Raw genomic sequence first — 22696 nt, 5'->3', positions numbered from 1 at the left:
AAATTAGAATTATATATTAATACCTTCAGCTGCTGACGAGCGTTGATATATATATCAACGGTGACAGGTGAAAATGTGTGCCCCGGCTGGGACTCGAACCCGGGATCTCCTGCTTACATGGCAGATGCTCTATCCATGTTTTAATTTTGGTATTGTTCGTTGCGTTTGGTCTGGGCTGGCGTCACAGGACATCCGTTCAAGGAGATCGTTGATTTCTTTACTGTGTTTTTTTTATTACAGAGGGCGAGCAGTCAGTTCTCTGACAGAATACGCTGAGCTACCCTGCCGGCATCTGAGCCACCGAGGGCACATAGGATAGTTCGAGTGCAGGGACTATCTCGCGCACAACTCCCGCGAGACCCACATTCTCACCTTATATGTCCACACGCTACATTGGTAGAGTCCCTACCCAACACACTCATTACTCGTGGAAGACGTTCTTACCAAGTCCCGTAAGAGTTCGGGGAATATATATATATACATCCGCACAGAAGAAGGAGGTCATGGCCGGTATTCCCAGAAAACATGTGAGCAATTGCTGTAAACAACCGTTAAGATTTCCCCACAAAGCTGAAGTACCTGTACGGGAAAGGAAAACTCTATGCTCACAATACACAAGAAATGACGAAAACAATGTATCACACCACACAATGTCTCGGTCATGCTTGCACTTGTCGTGAGTAGTTTGTGCTCTTGATGGTGCAAAACTGAAGCCACAAAGACGCTATTTGGTCCTTGCTTTGGAGGGTAGAAAACTCGGTCGCTTTGACACACATCATACACGTACACACTGCAGTCTCGAGGATTTTGAATGTACAAAAGTATATTGTATAAATGCTCCGTCAATGATTTCAAGGTAGAAGCATCGTACGTCCTAAACCAGAATAGGATTGAATAAGAGTAACTACACTGCTATCTTAATTCATCATGAAATTAAACCATGGCGGAGGTTCGAGTCCTCCCTCGGGCATGGGTGTGTGTGTTTGTACTTACGATAATTTAGGTTAAGTAGTGTATAAGCTTAGGGACTGATGACCCTGGCAGTTAAAGTCCCATAAGATTTCACACACATTTGAACTTGTTTTTTTAAACAATGGCAGTATTTACAGATGCCCCGAAGGCGCAGGCTTCTTGTTATTGTTGAAAAACCATCAATATTATTCTATTACGAGCCGATTTCCAGCTGATTAGGTCATCATGTGATAATAACTGACTAGCATCCACAAGAAACAATATGCTACTAAACCAAACCTTGGAAACTACGAATTACAAACACACATAACCTTTGATCGTAAAATTAGGTAGCAAATTTTAAATCTTGTGCTAATTATTCGTGTATCAAACATGTTACGGTAGTTAGTGGCTTAGCGCGGTACAAATACATGGAATATGCGTTGGGAAAAGTTGTCAGGGTTCGAGAGACAAAGTTTAGTACAAGTATCACTTTGGGTCAAATGCATGCAAATTGACACAGATTTTTTTTTTATGAAGACACAACTTGCTACATGTTATGCATAAAGGTGGTAAACTAACGGCGGTGTCACGTTATATCGAAGTATGCAGGTAGCGTGAATGTAGAACCAGGGAAGTGGTGACAGTATAATATAGTACAGAAAAAGAGAGACACAAAATGGCTGTAAGCACTATGGGACTTAACATCTGAAGTCATCAGTCCCCTAGACTTAGAACTACTTAAACTTAACCAACCTAAGGACATTACACACATCCATGCCCGAAGGCCGCCCGCCGTGCCCGAGTGATTATAGGTGCTTCAGTCCGGAACAACGCGGCTGCTACGGTAGCAGGTTCCAATTCTGCCTCGGGCATGGCTGTGTGCGATGTCCTTAGGTTAGTTATGTTTAAGTAGTTCTAAGTCTAGGGGACTGATGACCTCAGGTATTAAGTCCCATGGTACTTAGAGCCATTTGAATCTTGCCCGAGACAGGATTCGAACTTACGATCGCGTCGGCAGCGAGGATCCCAGCTGAAGTGCCTAGAACCTCACGGCTACAGCGGCCGGCACAAGAGACACAGATTATGTCAGCAAAAATAAATGAAGCCCCAAACGAAGACAGTAAATAACGTTTTCTAGCTAATGCAATGACTAAAGGTTTTGGGTGTTGGTAATATATTTAGTTTCCATATTTTAGTTTCTCGCATACTAGTATCTCCTTTGGATGCCAGTGAGTTGTTGCCAGATGAAGGCCTAATATGGCAAAATTCGATTCGTAACATGCAATTAGTAGTGAAATAAAATACAATTTATATCCTATTTAAACGTGATATTTTTTCCACAAAGATGTGGCTGAAGAATCCGTTAGTAACTTACAGCTTCTCCACAAACTGTAAGCGGGTCAGACCAATTATGATCCAATTATCTGCTAAGTTAAACGCATAAAAGATGGACTGCATGGACAAAGTCAGAATCTGATTGATTCCTGCAGATTACAATATCTTCGGCCTCGAAAGATTCGCGAGGTGTCGTGTTGAATTAAAAGAAAATCGTAAGTGGAGAAAGATACAAGGAAGAGAATGCTGTCAGACTATCTACTTCTTATGACAGTGTTAACCTTCACTTTACGACCTCTCTTATGGCAAGTGACATACGTTTTAAGCGTTATATTTCTACTGGGATTCTGCATTGCAGGTAAGGAGGCAAACCAAGAAGAGAATACAGCTCTGATCTGTGGTTTTACCTATGACTACGATTAAACGTAGGCTAGGTTTCAACTCGTTGCTCCTTCAATGCCACGAAGTGGAGCTTACTGATCATTACAATAGGATGTTCTCCGAGCCACAGTGCAAGCGCTTCCCACGATGAAGGATCTGCTGCATCGTGGACCGTTGTCACGTCTGTCCCACATGAGTTCATCGTCGCGTTTGGTAATATAATGCTAAACCGAAGAAACGCGTTTTCGGCGAACTACTTTCGTATTTCTGTAGCGCGCACTTAATAAAAGTTAATTTTTATTTTCGTGGTACCCCATCATAAGTCTGAAATTCTGCGACAAACTTTCAGTGTGTGATTCCTTGGCGTAGCGATCTCTGTGACCGCTGTTCTGAAGCACGCGGAAGAAATGAGTGAGAGGCCTCGGGCTGGCGTGACCGGAAAACAGCCATCATTAGGCGACCCTTCTGCGAGCAAATTCTCTGGATTCTGTAGCGGAGTCCGGAAGGTAAGACGATTTTTAAAAGACTTCGCTAAATGACTAATGACAGCCTTTCTCCTTCATGGTGTAGTTTTCGCGCGACCGATGTAACTTCGTGTTAGGATCTCGTGATTATTTTGTTTCTAAAGCTACGAGACTGTCAAAACGGCGCTGGTACTTAACTTTTCCTCATCCAATTGACTTCGGTTCACGGTTAAAAAAAATGCAACTGAGTATGAACTATCGCAGCTTTGAACCGCGGTCCTCAAGAATATGAACGCAGTCTTAACCAACGTCATGAAAGAAGAGGAAAGGAGAGGAGAAGAGAGGACAGGGGAAGATACATGTCGAATCGAGACGTCGCGAGACAGAAGGGCGTACTCAACGCCATGCAGGCTCTGAACGGCCCCACGTGACTAGCGCTTGAGAGGATAAACATGTTGTTGGTGATCGCAATGCTATTTAGCTTCTACCAGAAAATGGGCTTGTTTGTACCAAGGCAAGCAAGTGTCTAAAACACTACAAACTGTCAGTACAGCGATCATTGTTATAATATCCTTTGATGCAGTAGCAAAGGGAGGCGCACTCGAAAGGTCATGATCATTGGCTTTTGGACCAAGGATGGAAGCATTTTCGAAATGGGTAAGTTTATAAAATGTTCGCGTGCCGCTATGGTTAAAGGATACCGAGCATGGCAAAATGGCGCTATCCAAAATCGGCCCCAAGGCAACTGTGGTTCACCACAGGGGTGAACGACAGCTGCGGGAATGTGTAGAGGGGAACAGACGAGCAATTGTTGCGCAACTGACCGCCCAGACGAACGGAGGGACTGTCAACACTGTTTAGCTATGGACCTCATCAGCAGGCGAATGGTTCATGCACCCATATTGCCATCCATCGACAACGAAGGCTGGAATCTGCAACTCAGTGCCTCAACTGGACGTCTACTGAATGGCGACAGTTGGCTTTTTCAGTGTAGTTTCATCCGTCATCATATAGACGGTCGTTGGCGTATACTGTGTGAATCTTCTGAAAGCAAATACAGAGGTAGGGTTTTGGTCTGGCGAATGCTTTCGCGGCACTTCATGGGGTGATCTCATCAGTCTGGGAGGCACGACGGCTGAACACAAGTATACAACTCTCCTTGAGAACCATTTCTACCCCTACAGGCAGTTTCTTTTGCCTCGACACAATGGCATCTACCAGCAAGACAAGCAACGTGTCACACAGCTCGCAGTGTACGTGAGTGGTTCGAAGAGCTCCAGTGTGAGTTTACTGTACGAATCTGGCCTCCAGACTCCCAGGATTTAACCGAATCGAGAATCTGTGGGGCCACCTCGACCGGGTTATTCCTGGACCCTCGACCGAGAAACCTACGGCAGCTGGCCACTGCACTGGAATCGGCATGGCTGTAAATCCCTAATGGTACCTTCCAGAACCTCGTTGACCTCTTTCCGCACGTCTAACAGCGGTATGCACTGCAAAATGTGGCTATTCAGGCTTCTGTCAGGTTGTCACATTAATATGACTGGACAGTGTAATACACCTATGTGCAGATCCTACGAGGTGAACGCACGTTGAAGATTCCTTTTTTCATCGTCGTACAGGTCCAGATAATGACGTGATGGTATGAGGTGCCGCTCAATATAGGTACACGACATGATCATCTCTTTCCCACAAAGGCGGCAAGTTGACAGTAGGCCGTGCATTTATGATGCGATGTTCTATGACAGTGCACACATCTTGGAGATCTGTGTGACTTTATTAGTTAACACGGTAACTCAAAACATATTGCCCGTCGTGTTCTGACCTGTCTCCGACTGCTGACCTAGCCATCACATTCTCCAGATCTGTCACCCACTGAAAAAACCTAGTCGTGAGTTGCCACGAGACAGACACGGCAACACTCGCTTGCAACTACGATTGATGAACTTTGGCACAGAATTGTGGCAGAAGAAATGACGTACCTGCATCTGTCATCCGAGCTCAGTTCGGCCCGGTGTGCAGCTAGCTGAGAGCCGCAGTTGGTGCTACAGGTGACAACTATTCTATCGCTTGCGCCTTTGTCCCCCATTTTGCGCGGGGTCGGCGTGGTTAAACCGGATTTGGCATGTTAATGTGAAGGGGAGGCTCGATGCCCTTCCTGCCGCCACCCCATACCCACCGGGACGGAGTCAGAGTACGAGATCTGTCTGCGTCCAGTGTAAATCATGGAAAAGTGTGGATGTGGTGCAAATGTCTGTGAGTCGTGTAACTGGGACGGGACGTGGGGAACAGCCCGGTATTCACCTAGAGAGATGTGGAAAACCGCCGAAAAACCACATCCAGGCTGGCCGGCACACCTGTCCTCGTCGTTAATCCGGCGGGCGGATTCGATCCGGGACCGGCGCGCCTGTCCGAATCCAGGAAGCACCGCATTAGCACTCTCGGCCAGGGTGCGATTTGTGTTTTTACAATGGGGGTTGGGGGGATGTCTTAGGGGGTTGGTATAATTTCATATGTTACTAGCTGGACCGTGGCGTTACCCATGGTTAAACAGTTATTTATAAATAGATGTTAATGCCGAAACTCACTATTCACTATCAGAAAAGCCATACCTTGTTATATCTTTAAAAGTGCGTTATAGGTAAAGCACTATCAGAAAAGCCATCCCTTGTTATATCTTTAAAAGTGCGTTATAGGTAAAGCTTATTTACAAAATCATCTACGTACAGGTATACGACGGGAATTCAAAAAGGAAAGGCACATTTCTGAAAAGCTGTATTTCTGATGATAGAAAACTGAAACGTACGTTATTTTTCTACGTAACCTCCCTGGACTTCAATGCAGTTTTCCCGACGTTTTACGAGGTGTTTTTTTTATTTCATCAGAAAATACGTTTTTCGGTTGAATCTGTAACCAATTTTGCACCGCAACAATGACGTCTTCATCACATTCAAATCTTCTTCCCTATAGTGCTTCCGTTAAGGGTCCAAACATGTGAAAAACGCTTGGAGCCAGCACCTCGAGTCTCAACTCCTTTATTGCGTCGGCTGTCCGTTTGGCAGAATGTGGGCGAGCATTATCTTGTTGCAGGATGACACCTCTTCACAGTTTTCCACGACGTTTGGATCTGATGGCTGGTTTTAATTTCGGTCGCAACACATCACACCCACCATACAATACAGACCTGGCTCTAAAGCCACGTTAACGCTGGGGCGACGCCTTGCAACATTGTGGCATGCTACGGAAATGTGGTGTAGCATGCTGCAACAGGCAACATCTTGCGCCGTATGTTGCATGCGGCAGGTTAATTTATACCAAAGCAACAGAATTTGTGCCAAACGTGTGTCGGTCTTGCAGTATAAAGGATGGTAAAGTATCGCAGCGGCGGCCTACTTGTTACTTGCACATGCAGCTAACAACGGAAATGAAAACCAAAGGAAAAGAAAACGATGGTAGAAGAGAAGAGTATTTGAAGAAGATCCTCGAAGTAGTATCCTAGGAACTAGAAGCAGACGAAGGTGTGTTATTTAGTAGTGCGTGCTTTCGTCCCAGGCGCGTTACTCCGCGCCATACCGTTGCCAAAAGGTGGCCTAACGGTAAATGTTCGCACCGGTACCGGGCCGGTCTCCACCCTGTGTCAGGGCCCGGGGTGGGAATTTCAGCCCCCAGCTCACCCAACTCTGCGGTACGACTGCTGCGGTATGACTGCTAAACTACTTCCCTCACAAGCTCGCAAGTAAACGGACGACGCACCTTAGACGAAAGCAACAATGACAAAATGAGAATGATGATTTAGTTCTAAATGTTTTGAAATGCTTAACTACTACATAACAATTTTTCAAAATTAATAAGCAAACTCATGAATAGTATTAATAGTAAGATTGTATTAAAAACTTTCAGAGTTCGGCTCCACAAATTTAAATTATATGTAAAGTTTTACTCCAGTGCGTGGGAAATAAACATCCCAGGTTGGGATGCATGAACTAAAACCAGAGGAAGGGATGGTCTGATGCAGAGGGGGGGGGGGGGGAATCCACCCCCATGCCCCCCTGCAAATCGCACACTGCTCTCGGCTAACGACAGGTGACAACTCTGTGAGCTAAATTTCGCACTCAGTATACCCCACACCACCTACAAGTTTAACCTTGTTTTGTTTCTGCTATACCGTATACGCACAATAAGAAAACTTCCGTTATTTGCTGTCCTTCCTGGTGTTGTAATTTTATTGGCCTGTAGTGTACCTCGCTGGAGGTCATCAAGGAGACCAAGTTTCGCGGAGTCCCTCACAGTAAGAGGCGGCGGCACGTCACACCCGCTGTCCTTGTCCGCGACCGCAAGCGCATCTCTGTCCTGGCCGCTGCGCTGCGCTGCCCCCTGTTGTTCCCGCGGACCGCCCCAGACTCGCTCCGGTCCGCCCACACGCCGTAGCAGCTCGCCGCGTGTGACGTCACCGGCCGCTGCCTGCCTTATACAAACACGGCGGGCCTCTGGCCCCGGGCGGCTGAATCCAGCGACCAATTATTCCGCCTACACCGCCGGTTCCGTGTGCCCAGGAACGCCCAGCGAATAACGAGAATCAATACGTGCGCCCGTCCGCGCCGCGCTGCAACGCAAATAAGTCGAAGGCAAAAATAAAAGAAAGGAGGAGAGAAAAAAAAATGACGAGCTGCACGTCAGTCACTGGGCTTAACGGTAACGCAGCTGGAGGAGGGGTCAGGCGGAGAGATGATAAATGTGCAGAGCGCTCAGGCGATAGAAATTATGCCAGCCTCTAAATCAAGGCGCGCGGCAAATAGAGGGAGATTATTTCCACGGAAATTTGCAACGCTAGTTTCTCAGCCTAATTATGACACTGTATATTGGCGCCGCGGATGAGAAATGTGCTGGATTTTGCGAACTGATTTTGCAGGTAAGAGAAACATCGGAGAGGTTATTTGTGAAAGATCTAAGTTTAGCGAGAGTTCTCTAACGAGCAACAATACATCTCTCAGTACGTATGCTGTTTCCTTTCATTTCGCAGTAATGGTGTCGGGTAAATTCGACTTGAAAAAAAAATGGTTCAAATGGCTCTGAGCACCATGGGACTTAACATCCAAGGTCATCAGTTCCCTAGAACTTAGAACTTCCTAAATCTAACTAACCTAAGGACATCAAACACATCCATGCCGGAGGCAGGATTCGAACCTGCGACTGCAGCGGTCGCGCGGTTAACGACTGAAGCACCTAAAACCGCTCGGCCACAATGGCCGGCTTCGACACGAATGCGTGAGATCTGGAGAGTGTACCTCATTACCATCTTCATGGGATTCCTGCAAGATTTACTTTTATTAACCGCTCGGGGGAGAAATACACCCGCTAATATTCGCAGGGAGATGCGTCTTCTGATCTATTTAATACTAATTAACGACCCTACCTACAGCATAGTCGTCACAGGTGGAACACAATTCGACGAATGCCACAGAAGTAATCTGCTGTGACCTCGTTGACAGAAAAAGGTAAACAGGACGAGCCGTGAACATTCAATGTTCTATCTAATAATGCGACGTAATCTCTGTCTCCAACAGACCACGAAACTGATGGTTGCCCGAGCTCAGTTTGGTAAGAATGAGAAAAGAACACAGCCGTGTAATTAAAGGAACAATCCCAGTATTCAAGTCATTTAGGATGAAGTACAAAGGCTGAATGAAGCTGTATCCACTCAGCCCAACTAAGAGGAACGCTAGACGGTATCAATTACTGAAACCGCGTTTTCTTCATTGCAGTTCAAACACGATGACAGCTCCTATACTACACCGTAATCTCATTTAAGTTCAAATGGCTCTGAGCACTATGGGACTTAACTTCTGAGGTCATCAGTCCCCTAGATCTTAGAACTACTTAAACCTAACTAACCTGAGGACACCACACACATCCATGCCCGAGGCAAGATTCAAACCTGCGACCGAAGCCGTGGCGCGGTTTCAGACTGCAGCGCCTAGAACCGCTCGGCCACTCCGGCCGGCCTCATTTAAGTCTGCTAAATAATTATCACGAGAGCTTTCACTGTTCAGCTGTGTTCTGTTATTCACTAGACATCATTTGTATGTTCCTGTTGACTCTTAGGCTGCCTTTAAGAATTTTTACCCTTCTGGAAATCTCCCGCACGCATCTGAAACGACGGTGGCATAATAAATGAAACTGTAATTATAAATCATTTAAACTATGCCTTAGACTGGCTTTTTCTGACGGGACGGTATACGGCTCTGACAGTTGACCGCTAGAAGAAATTCCGAGTTTGGCTTGGCATCGTAATGTACACGTCAACGAATGGCCTACTGGTGGAAACAGCCGAATAGCCATTTCATGTCCGATGTCTTAATTTCAGTTCGAAACTGTTATTAAAACGAAAACAGAATGAGATTTTCACTCTGCAGCGGAGTGTGCGCTGATATGAAACTTCCTGGCAGATTAAAACTGTGTGCCCGACCGAGACTCGAACTCGGGACCTTTGCCTTTCGCGGGCAAGTGCTCTACCAACTGAGCTACCGAAGCACGACTCACGCCCGGTACTCACAGCTTTTACTTCTGCCAGTATCCGTCTCCTACCTTCCAAACTTTACAGAAGCTCTTCTGCGAACCAGAAGGTTCGCAGAAGAGCTTCTGTAAAGTTTGGAAGGTAGGAGACGGATACTGGCAGAAGTAAAAGCTGTGAGTACCGGGCGTGAGTCGTGCTTCGGTAGCTCAGTTGGTAGAGCACTTGCCCGCGAAAGGCAAAGGTCCCGAGTTCGAGTCTCGGTCGGGCACACAGTTTTAATCTGCCAGGAAGTTTCAAAACGAAAACAGTTTACAAATGGCTCTGAGCACTATGGGACTCAACATCTTAGGTCATAAGTCCCCTAGAACTTAGAACTACTTAAACCTAACTAACCTAAGGACATCACACACACCCATGCCCGAGGCAGGATTCGAACCTGCGACCGTAACAGCCCCGCGGTTCCGGACTGTAGCGCCAGAACCGCACGGCCACCGTGGCCGGCAAAACAGTTTACAGAAGATAAATTCTTAGCCGCATGATTTACCTCGGAACAATGTCTGAACTGGCACCCCATTTCACCCCTAGCGTGGCTTGCGACTGCAGTTCCTAAACTCACCAGAAGTAGATCTTCCCAGAAATTATAACGTCTTCAAGCTGCCAGTGCATCGTCTTTCGTCTGAAAGTATCAATTGATCACCCTTTTTTACCTCGGATAAACTTGCAATCTGGATTTCTTACTATATGACCAAAGCGTTTCTGCGATGACTCTCTAAGCGAAGAAGGATGAAGAAGCACTGAGATAGTAATGACGAAAGAAGAAGTTGTATTTGCACCGGTTATCGCTATTCTAATAGCAGTTAAGATAGCCTCCAGCATTTCCAACGAACTTAATGACAAATGGAAGAGCCGACTATCAGACAATCGGATTCCTGATCAACGCTTACTCTGCTGGAGCAGAAGTAGTAATCACCCCTTTGTCAACATCAACAGCTCTTGAAATTACTCTACAACCATCAACAGGAGGTCCAGTCTCTACCGCATGAAGGCACATTGCGGAACAAATGAAAACGAAATAGCAGGTAGAAAAACTATTAGTATGCATGACTGTGGAGCTCATAAATTTTTGGTAATACAGGTTACTGTGTAACTAACAATGTGACGTGAAGGTTGGAGACACTACCCGAAACCTATAATCCTACAATAAAAACGACCCAGAGACTGAAAAAATGTTTGTTTGTTTGTTTACATTGCATCTACATCTATACCCCGCAAGTCATTTTGCAGTGTGCTTCGGAGGGTATTTCTGATATCATTATCATTTCACACCTTTGCTGTTCATTCACGAATGGTGCATCTGGAGAACGACTGTCCGTAAGCTTCCGTATTAACTTGAATTTTCCTGGTTTGCTAGTCGTGGACCTCAGCGAGATATACGTCGGATAAAGAAATGCCGGCCGTTGTGGCCGAGCGGTTCTAGGCGCTGCAGCCCTAGGTAATAGAGGTAGCAGGTAACTTCAATCAATACATGCCACGTTTAGGGGTAGACGGAAGGCAATTTTTATCCCTATTCAGCCAATACTATTTTACCCTTTGAATAGGTACACTTTTCAAAAGAACTATAAGTGATGCAACAATCAAATTTTTACTGCAGAATATAACATATATGCCTCAATTTACAAGTAAAATGAACATAATTCCTCTTTCACTAGTAAAATTTAACTTTTTTGTGTCTTAATTATTATAAAACAGTTTCTGACTGTCTGGTGGTTCTCCGATTATTTGTAATAACTTATTACCATTTGCAGTAGAAATTGGCCAAATTTCATATTTCTAACCCCATTAGTTTATCAAATAATGGTACCTCAAAGTAAAAAAATGGAGTTTGAGAAAAATCCATTTAAAATTTAATATTACAATTCTAGTGTAGTTATTGATGAGAATTAGTTACCACTAATATTTTCCTGGACCATACTGAGCATCATATAAATCATACTGATCTTCTTTACTTCTCTTGGTCCCTCTTCTTTTCTGTCTGGCTTCTTTTGTGTGTTTTAAATTAGCAGTATCTGCATTGCGGATTCTCTCTTTGTCCATTTGCACCATGAATTTTGCAGCATTTACACTAGATTTTATGCCCAATAACTCCAAAACATCCAGTTTTCTAACTACACCATCATAAAATAGCATCATAAACACCAAATTTGAGGGTTGTAAGCTGAACAGCTGGCCGGAGTGGCCGAGCGGTTCTAGGCGCTACAGTCTTGAACCGCGTGACCGCTACGGTCGCAGGTTCGATCCTTCCTCGGGCATGGATGTGTGTGATGTCCTTAGGTTAGTTAGGTTTAATTAGTTAAGTCGCATAGTGCTCAGAGCCATTTGAACCATTTTTTTTAAGCTGAACAAATACAGTTTTCGGTAACCGGATTCAAATGACAGAATTCACACATTCATTTAAATTTTGGGTTTTCCCATGAAGACATTTCTTCAACAAGGTATCTTGACAAAAGTCTCTAACTATGGGTTTAATTTAATTTCATTTAATTAAAAGCTGTGCTTTATCTCTGCATGGCGCAAAAGGGAAGGCGTAGCATTTAAATACCAGACTGCACAGAGCGTCAGGAAAACCATCATATCTCACGAAAAAATTTTTATATTTATATAAAACAAAAACTGTTTCACGCAGGAAAGACCAGGCATTTCAAATATGCTATAATCTAAAAATCGAATTTCTGAAGCCCACATGCCTCCCCTTTCCCCTTAGGGGAAAAAATAACGCGTTCGTAACCCAGCGTATATTTCTCTGCAGAATTTCGACACCTAACCCCACTGGCACGAACAACACCAAAAGTGTCGTAGCAGTAGCGCATGCAATAAAATTCAGAGTTTTAGTTCAAATGGCACTGAGCACTATGGGACTTAACATCTGGGGTCATCAGTCCCCTAGAACTTAGAACTACTTAAACCTAACTAACCTAAGGACATCACACACATCCATGCCCGAGGCAGGATTCGAATCTGCGACCGTAGCGGTCGCGCGCTTCCAGACTGTAGCGCCTAGAACCGCTCGACCACCCCCTGGCGGCTCAGAGTTTTATTTACAGATGTAACACGCTAAAGCAGAAGTATACATTGCTATGAATCGTGACTAAAGCAGCAAATTTTTTGTAGAAAAATTACTATGAACTGCATTCACGGAAAATAGTCGTAAGATGGAGACACCATCTGCACGACCGGTGCCCCGTGACTCAGCCGGGCCTCGCACGGCGGCCCCCGGCGTGTGGGTCCGCCGCCATGGCGCCGCTGTGCCCTTACATGGCAGCTGCGACGGCCGGGCGCTTTTTCACGTGCACTTCAGGCGGACCGTCCCGACTCTTCTTGTAAACGTAGCTGCTGCTCCATTTCTTCTGGCCACTGCCCCACGAGATTCTGCTTCTTTTTTTTTTTTTTTAAAAAAAAACGCTTCGTCTGCTGCGCTATGTAGACTTGCATTCCGCGTCCGCTGAACTGTGTCACTGCGGCGCTCTTCTTGTCCTGCCCTACCACTTTGTGATCTATCTGTCCAGCGGAGGTTCGTGGAATCTGGCATTTAACAGCGCAGACACACGGCAAAAATGTAAAGTATTATAGGTCATTGTTCTTGAGGAGTAGCGTTCGTTTCTTTAACCTGGCAAGAGACACTCGATCAGCATGGCAAAAACAGACGGACATTCCCGTAGTGGAGAGGCAGAAACCTTCCGTCTTTCCTTTTTGTTTTAGCAATTAGGGAGGAAGATCTATTTCTGACAGTGCTGGCTCAGACAGTCACTCTTGGCGGCACTAAACAAACCACGGAAACAGGTACAGCACACAGCATTACTCTGCAGGGAAGTTTGTACAGATAGTGACTTAAGTAATAATGTTCTGGACCAGGGACTTTTTTCATGTAAGAAAAATCTTAAATTGCATAGTAACCTTATTATCATCGAAATCATAATGTAGCAGGCTATACTGGACTAAAAATCATCCACTACAAAGGGCTGGTTTCGGTTGAGTTCCAGACAAGTACGACAGAACCATCAACATGTGTTTATTTGCACCTGTTCAGTGATGATCATGAAGACCATAATTTTAAGGTGTAATTGTTTATTAAACATTTAATAGCTGTGAAGAACGAAGCCGTGGACGTACTTGGTAAATAAATGGACATTTTAAGAATTTCAGTGACAGAATATGTGTGTGTTACTCAGCATCTTCTCGAAGTTTATCAGAAGTAAAAATGAAAAGAACACGATTTTGGCCATACACATCCCGCAGCTCGCTACAAATCACCAGATAATTTAAACGTATTAATCTCGCTGGAAACAATTCGCGGAATGCAACCATTGAGCTGTCTCACAGTCGAATGAAAGTTGTAAGTAGGCTGTTTAGGTTTTTTTATTGGTAACGCCGCCGCCACGTAGCGCTCTGTATGAAAATCACTGGCTGTGCCGTGTGCCGTCTGTGGCTGGTTTGCATTGTTGTCTGCCATTGTAGTGTTGGGCAGCGGTAGCTGGATGCTAACAGCGCGTAGCGTTGCGCAGTTGGAGGTGAGCCGCCAGCAGTGGTGGACGTGGGGAGAGAGATGGCGGAGTTTTGAAATTTGTAAGACTGGATGTCATGAACTGCTATATATATTAAGGTAAATACATTGTTCTCTATTAAAATCTTTCATTCGCTAACTATGCCTATCAGTAGTTAGCGCCTTCCGTAGTTTGAATCTTTTATTTAGCTGGCAGTAGTGACGCTCGCTGTGTTGCAGTAGCTTGAGTAACGAAGATTTTTGTGAGGTAAATGATTTGTGAAACGTATAGGTTAATGTTAGTCGGGGCCATTCTCTTGTAGGGATTACTGAAAGTCAGATTGCGTTGCGATAAAAAAATATTATGTCTCAATTTAAGTACAGTTCTTGTATAATTGTTCAAAGGGGACGTTTCAAAGTCACGAAATAACGCGATTAAACGGTTAATAGAAATTACTCTCTTCAAAATGGAATTTGCATCACTGCCGCTGTCGGTTATCTTTCGTATCTGTCCTTTAATAGAGCGGTTCTTGTCGCTTCAGTCCGGAACCGGGCTGCTGCTACGGTCGCAGGTTCGAAGCCTGCCTCGGGCATGGATGTGTGTGACATCCTTAGGTCAGTTAGGTTTAAGTAGTTCTAAGTCTAGGGGACTGATGACACCAGCTGCTAAGTTCGATAGTGCTTAGAGCCGTGTGAACCATTTTTGTCCTTTAATAATTTCATTTTTTTCCCAATAAGCTAACATCTTAGCTTAACGCAAGTCCTTCATTTGTCTAGTCATGGTGTCCGTTGTTGCTGTATAATCACCTAATACATGCTAAATCCCTCTATGCAACTGCAAAAAATACATACTTATTTTACCATAAGCGTTTCGTTTTATTTGATTAAACTCACAAGTGCTTGTACTGCCGTCTGTTTTCAGCTTGCATCCGCAAGTGTCCTGCGACATTTGTCATCACATTTTTGGCACTGGTCTTTTTGGCCTCTTTACGTTTTCACTGCCAGCACTGCACATTTCCTGATGTAACGCAAGACTAAATATTGTCCCTTTATTGCACATAAATATTTTTTTTACTCTTCTTTGACTAAGCACGCTGATTCAAAAAAAACTTGGGCAGCTGTTTACACAGTAGAAAATGGCTCTGAACACTATGGGACTCAACATCTGAGGTCATCAGTCCCCTAGAACTTAGAACTACTTAAACCTAACTAACCTAAGGACATCACAAACATCCATGCCCGAGGCAGGATTCGAACCTGCGACCGTAGCAGTCGCGCGGTTCCAAACTGAAGCGCCTAGAACCGCTCGACCACACTGGCCGGCGTTTATACAGCACAAAAATCCAGTCTTTAAGAGTAGTGCAATAAAACTGCTCAGTTTTTCTTTATTCTCTAAACCTGTATAGAGTTCCGGAGGATTTTCTTCGTGTAGGCTGAGGATATTTGCGTATTACACTGAATGGCTGAAAGTAGTGGAAGACACTGTGACACGAGGAGGTCGCCGGCCGCCGAACTCGATGCAATCGTATACAGACAGGTTTCTGAAACCGCGTCCCAAATCCAAATCGGAGGCGATGTCTCACAGTAAAAATGTTCAAAATGTGTGTGAAATCTTATGGGACTTAACTGCTAACGTCATCAGTCCCTAAGCTTACACAGTACTTAACCTAAATTATCCTAAGGACAAACACACACACCAATGCCCGAGGGAGAACTCGAACCTCCGTCGCCGGCCGTTGGTGGCCAAGCGGTTCTAGGCGCTTCAGTCTGGAACCTCGTGACCGCTACGGTCGCAGGTTCGAATCCTGCCTCGGGCATGGATGTGTGTGATGTCCTTAGGTTAGTTAGGTTTAAGTAGTTCTAAGTTCTAGGCGACTGATGACCTCAGATGTTAAGTGCTCAGAGCCATTTTAGGCAATTTTTGAACCTCCGTCGGGAACAGCCGCACTGTCCATGACTGCAGCGCCTCATGGGAGGACGATGGCGCTAATAGCTTCGACGCTCTGTGGCATCGTTGGACGACGTTTCTGGACACGAGTTCCTATCCTCGATTTGTTCCTCAGGATACCCTCTACAGCCCCTCGGTGTTTGTCGCACCATTTCTGGGACGCCCTTTACACTGTGCCAAGTCACGGATTAATTTTTGAGATGTCGTACTTAATTACTGCAAAAACTGATAATGCAAATCTTACCATCATAAACTGAAGGAATTCAGAGCTTTTAAATTTGTCTTTTTGAGAGGTTTCACAGCAATGTTTCGTCAACTCCCCTAAAAGTAAGCAATTTAGTGTCGACCCATGTTAATTTCACTTAGTTTGCAAGTAAACAGTGTTAAGTACCCTTTGAAGTACTTTTAAGAATAAAATTTTGGATATAATTTACGATTTTTAAAATATGCTGTTCCTCTAGAAATACTTTGAAAAGAGTGATTTATCTGAACGAAAAACTCACAATGGATGTACTGGCGATTGCTTTTTTACGCGATTCTATCGAAGCCTTACTGCAAAGTTTCTCAAAACAATCAACCTCTCCCTGAGGACTGTTTATAGCTGAGGTTTTCATACCGCTGATCTATCCTAGCCCTCTGCCCAGCGACTGGATGTTTGTGTTGTCCTGTCATTCCATCATCACTCATGAAAGTGGCTAGATGGGACTGTGTACGGATTGGGAATGTGTACGGGCGCTGATGACCGCGCAGTTGAGCGCCACACGAAACAAACATCGTCATCATCTATCCTAGTCATTCCTTACGTGGAAAACTGGAATCCTTGTGTTTCCTGTGACGCATCGGCATTCCACCCATTATCAACCCACGTTGAGAGTTTGTTATTTGCAACCTGCCACCCATGTTCATTACACAACTGCCTGCAGCAGACTGCTCAGCTATAGTGTTTGGCCTCATGTCGCATGTGCGTTCCACGTCTAGCTGCAACATTCGGGCGTCACACGTAGCACATCTTCTAATGGGACAACTTTTCCTGCAATATTTGACCTTGAGTTTATATGGACGTCATCAAGTACTTTGCTGACAGTTAATGTAATACGGCTATAGGCACAGATAAAGCTGCTGACGTTTCATACATCTAAAGCTGTGCAAGAAATTCCATTCCATTCTCAATGTATTCTTCTCGCGAACTGACAGCACTTCATTATCATCTAAGGAAATTGTCCGAAGCAGGTTCCAAAGGAGAACTAAATGCTATAAGGACTTTACTGAAGCGCGACCCTGAGTTAGATTAGAAACGTGCTGTACACGGACAGGTACATCGGTAGAACAAAAGCCTATTGTCCCAAAAGAGAAAAAAGTGCGACGTATTATTAAAGCCAGCAAACGGTGACTTAGTCTTTGGCTGGAATCCACTTGGTTTGAGGGGACACGCTTTCGCAGTCTCATCCGCCTCGGTACATCACGTCGCTGTAGTTTCGCATATAAAGCACCCACTGTTCTTAGCACTTTTGAGGTCTTGTTCCTGCACTGGCGGAGCTGTTCATTACTATTCATTACTGAGGAAGATGGTGTCTCATAAAGGCGTCGCGGACAGCCTTTAAATTGTTCTTATGAATGTAACAGGTTCCTCGAAAAGCACTCTGTCGTATCTCGCTTCGCGACGCGGCGCAGCACAGCTGTGCATCCTGGTACCGTGCGTTCCGCTCTCTTCGCTGGTTGACAGAGGCTGACGACCTCGTGTTTAGGATGCACGAAGCGCGACCGCAACTCTGTTGCCAAGCAACGTTGCGACCCACGATCCACAAAGATGATCTAACACAGGGTCAAGACTCGTAAAGTAGTGCACTGCCACTCTACATCTACATCTACATTCATACTCCGTAAGCCACCTGACAGCGCGTGGCGGAGGGCACCTTGAGTACCTCTATCGGTTCTCCCTTCTACACCAGTTTCGTATTGTTCGTGGAAAGAAATATTGTCGATATGCCTCTGTGTGGGCTCTAATCTCTCTGATTTTATTCTCATAGTCTCTTCGCGAGATACACGTAGGAGGGAGCAATATACTGCTTGACTCCTCGGTGAAGGTATGTTCTCGAAACTTCAACAAAAGCCCCTACCGAGCTACTGAGCGTCTCTCTTGCAGAGTCTTCTACTGGAGTTTATCTATCATCTCCGTATTTCGCGATTACTAAATGATCCTGTAATGAAGCGCGCTGCTCTCCGTTGGATCTTCTCTATCTCTTCTATCAACCCTATCTGGTACGGATTCCACACCGGTGAGCAGTTTTCAAGCAGTGGGCGGACAGAGTACTGTAACCTACTTCCTTTGTTTTCGGATTGCATTTCCTTAGAATTCTTCCAACGAATCTCAGTCTGGCATCTGCTTTACCGACCGTTAATTTTATATGGTCATTCCATTTTAAATCACTCCTAATGCCTACTCCCAGATAATTAATGGAATTAACTCCTTCCAGTTGCTGACCTGCATTATTGTAGCTAAATGATAAAGGATCTTTCTTTCTTTGTATTCGCAACACATTACACTTGCCTACATTGAGATTCAATTGCCATTCCGTGCACCATGCGTCAATTCGTTGCAGATCCCCCTGCATTTCAGTACAATTTTTCATTGTTACAACCTCTCGATATACTACAGCATCATCCGCAAAAAGCCTCAGTGAACTTCCGATGTTATCCACAAGGTCATTTATGTATATTGTGAATAGCAACGGTCCTACGACACTCCCTTGAGGCACACCTGAAATCACTCTTACTTCGGAAGACTTCTCTCCATTGAGAATGACATGCTGCGTTCTGTTATGTAGGAACTCTTTAATACAATCACACAATTGGTCTGATAGTCCATATGCTCTTATAATTTTACTTAAAAACCGTCTTGATTGCAAATATTTTTATTCATATGACCGGTTTCGGTTCATTCAGAACCATCTTCAGATCTGATATTTCAGTTACAGAAGTAACCCGTCCAAATCCAGCAGTTTTCACATGCTACGTTTTTATGTGAGTAAATTAACAGCGGATTCAGTTGTGAGGCGTAGCAGCAAAACTTCAAATATTTCCATGTGAGCTCTGATTTCTCTTATTTATTACGACGGTCACTGTCCCTATACAGATAGGAGTTAACAAAATATTTTCGCATTAGGAGGATAAAGTTGGTAATTGAAGTATCCTGAAAATATCTCACCGCATGGAGAAGCACCTTAATTTTAATTACTTAACCCCTCCCCAACTAGTCTATCACACTTGTGGCACTATCTCCCCTGTTTCGCGATAACACAAAACGAGCTTCCCTTTCTTGAACTTTTTCAATGTGCTCCGTCGATCCTATGTGGTAGAGACCCCTTACCACTCAATAGTACTCCGAAAGAGGAAGTACAAGCAGTCTCTTCAGTGCATTTATTACATCTTTTTTAGTGTCCCAAATATAAAACTCAGTCTTTGGTTCGCGTTCCCCAGGAAAATTTCCGTGTGATTGTTCCAAATGGTTCAAATGGCTCTGAGCACTATGGGACTTAACATCTGAGGTTATCAGTCCCCTAGAACTTAGAACTACCTAAACTTAACTAACCTAAGGACATCACACACACCCATGCCAGAGGTAGGATTCGAACCTGCGACCGTAGCAGTCGCGCGGTTCCGGACTAAAGCCCCTAGAACCTCTCGGCCACCGCGGCCGGCTGATTGTTCGAGTCTAAGTTGTTCGTAATTGCAATAACTACATATTTAGTTATATCAACAACCTTTAAATTTGCGTGATCTACCGTCTAATCGAAATTTAACGGATTCCTTTTTGTACTCATCTGGAGGACTTCACACTTTTTATTATGTAAGGCCAATTTCCGGTTTTTGAACTATATAGACATCTTGTCTAAATCGTTTTAAAACTTATATTGATCTTCTGATGACTTTACTAGACGTTAAACGATAACATCATCTGCAATTAATGTAAGAGGGCTGCTGATATTGCATCCAACATCATTTATAAACGAGTGCATGCTGAAAACCAAAGTCTCCAATTTTTTTGTGAAAGCTCTTAAGTTTTTTGAATAAAACAAATATTATTAACATCATTAACATTCTTCATCTTTATTTTCCATATCTACAGACTTATTTCTCAACATAATCCTCCGATGACGAACACATTTCTCCCAACGAGAGACCAGTTTGTTGATACCGTCACTGTAGAATGTTTGACTTCACTGACGGAGCCACAACCTCATGTCTGCTGGCACCACTTCATCACTATCAAAGTGAAGATATCAACGGTGTACTTTAAGTTTTGGAAACAGATGAAAATCTGATTGGTCCAAGTCGCTACCGTGTGGAGAGTGTTCGATGATAGTGACCACAAGGCGCCGGCCTGCTGCAGATGTCGCCACACTCGTGTGTTGTCTAGCATTGCCATGCCGAAGGAGGGAGTATCCCATGTGTGGACGAACTCAACGAATAGCAGACTCGATTAGAGCGCGCGGTTTCTGACGTAGCGACATAGTTACGTTACACACTGCCGTGTTAGATGCTACAGTTCAGAGCCCTCTAGAGGTAGAAAGCTGAAAATGTGTAAACATGAAGAATATTGATTCAGAATGTTAAAAACGTTTGTTTTATTTAAAAAGCTGGAAGATTTTCCACATAAAAAATTCGGAGGCATTACTTTTCAGCCGGCCGCTGTGGCCGAGCGGTTCTAGACGCTTCAGTCCACAACCGCGCTGCTGCTACGGTCGCATGTTCGAATCCTTCCTCAGTCATGGATGTGTGTGATGTTCTTAGGTTAGTTAGGTTTAACTGGTTCTACGTCTAGAGGACTGGGGACCTCAGATGTTAAGTTCCATAGTGCTTAGAGCCATTTGAACTGCTTTTGAGCGCGGCCCTGTGGATTAGGAACAGCAGAGTGCCTGTTAGACTTCCTTAGGGAATTCCTGGTATCACTTATGTTTCACTGGACTGGACGACTTTTTGGTAGTTACTGCGAACTGACAGGAAAGCACGAATCCCGTCGCACAACTGCGACGATATTCTATAGGCAGGGAGTTTGATGAGTAGCACTTGTATTAAGAAACCATCGGAGTTATTAACTGGTATTTTAACACACACTCTAAGATAATAAAATCATTTCACGAAGGAATCATCGAGATGTGAAGGACCTCGCCCCCATTGTCCGTCCCATCTCCGGACACGTTTTCACTGTTCATCGGGGCTCAGTTCGAAGCGGGACTCATAATCGAAAACAACTCTACGCCGGTCAATGAGATTTCAGGCCAAAGATGTTCCTGGAGAGCCCCGGATAGCGGTGGTATTCCAGCTTAACTGCCGCCCACCATACTGCCCGACTACCAGGAGTGATGGTCAGGGGTGCTGTTTCTTTTCACAGCAGGTCTCCTGTCGTTGTCATCCACGGCACCCTTACAGTATAGCGGTACGTCGACAATATTCGACGTTCCGTTTTGTTGCCTTCATTGTAGGACATTCTAGGGTTACTTTTCAGCAAGATATTGCCCGCCCGCACAAGACGGGAGTGTCTACTGCTTCTCTTCATGCTTGGCAAATCCTAAATTGGCCAGCAAGGTTGTCAGACCTCTCCCCAGTCGAGAACGTTAGGAGCATTACGTGCAGGGTCATCCAACCAGCTCGAGCTTTTGGCGGTCTGACATGCCAATTGGACAGAACTTGGCACGATATCCGTCAGGACGTCATCCAAAACACCAATCAGTACCAACCCGAATAACAGATTGCATAAGGGCCAGAGGTGGAGCAACGCACTATTGACTTGCCCACTTTTTGAAGCTCTCTTTCTTGAATAAATCATCCAAGTTTTCTGAAATTCTAATCATTTGTTTGTCTGTACGTGTACATCATATTTACCGATTTTTGTCTAGTTCGGATAATTGTTTTGTTGTGCGTCTTTTTTGTGTTAGAGTGTTTTCCGATTATTCTCTTCAAGGAATATCCCCCACAGTAGTAGATGGACTTCTAGAGAGCTACAGGATGGGGCAGAGACTGAGACAAAACCAGATGAAGACTGATGAAAATCGAGAAGAGGTTCCAAAGTACTGTTAAATCTTACGAATCTAAATATACGGACTAACTACGCTACTACAGCAACGCAGCGTTCAATTTTACTTTGAGAAACGCTGACAGTGTGCGAACACGGAGCTTGGCCGTTACGAAGCCGAGACGGACGCGTCTGGTGCTGTCGGCAGGAGGGCAGAGCGATAGAGGAGCAGAGAGGCAGACAGACGGGAGTCGCGCGGCAAGAAGCGGATGCTGCCCGTCCTCGTCGCGTCGCGTCCCGCCTGGGCCACTTTGCCCTTATAAGGGCGCGGCCGGCCGCATTGTGTGGCGCTGGGCAGCCGCCCGCCTTATAAGACCGCCACGGCCACCGACGCCGCCGGGGGGATGGGCCTGCGTCCGGCCTACCGTGTCTGTGCTGCAAGTGGTCAGCGGGTATTCTGTTACACCTCCGTAAATACTCCCAGAGAGGCTCATTCCGTCGTCCAGTGACATAATTACGGCTGTTGTTGTTGTTGTCTTCAATCCAGAGA

General features: G+C 44.9%; 1 protein-coding gene and 2 non-coding genes across 6 annotated transcripts in view; 1 reads left to right on the top strand and 2 right to left on the bottom strand.

Moving 5' to 3' along the window:
• LOC126365982 (protein TANC2) overlaps positions 1-22696 on the bottom strand; it is a 634979-nt gene that overhangs the window by 304194 nt on the left and 308089 nt on the right. The window lies entirely within an intron of this gene.
• On the bottom strand, positions 9592-9666 carry Trnas-cga (transfer RNA serine (anticodon CGA)). The gene has a single exon. It is a non-coding gene; the product is annotated as a tRNA-Ser (tRNA).
• Positions 9843-9917, top strand: Trnas-cga (transfer RNA serine (anticodon CGA)). The gene has a single exon. It is a non-coding gene; the product is annotated as a tRNA-Ser (tRNA).

Source organism: Schistocerca gregaria, chromosome 4 (assembly GCF_023897955.1).
Source record: "Schistocerca gregaria isolate iqSchGreg1 chromosome 4, iqSchGreg1.2, whole genome shotgun sequence".
NCBI classification, from domain to species: Eukaryota; Metazoa; Arthropoda; class Insecta; order Orthoptera; family Acrididae; genus Schistocerca; species Schistocerca gregaria.
This window is presented reverse-complemented; position numbering and strand designations above follow the sequence as displayed.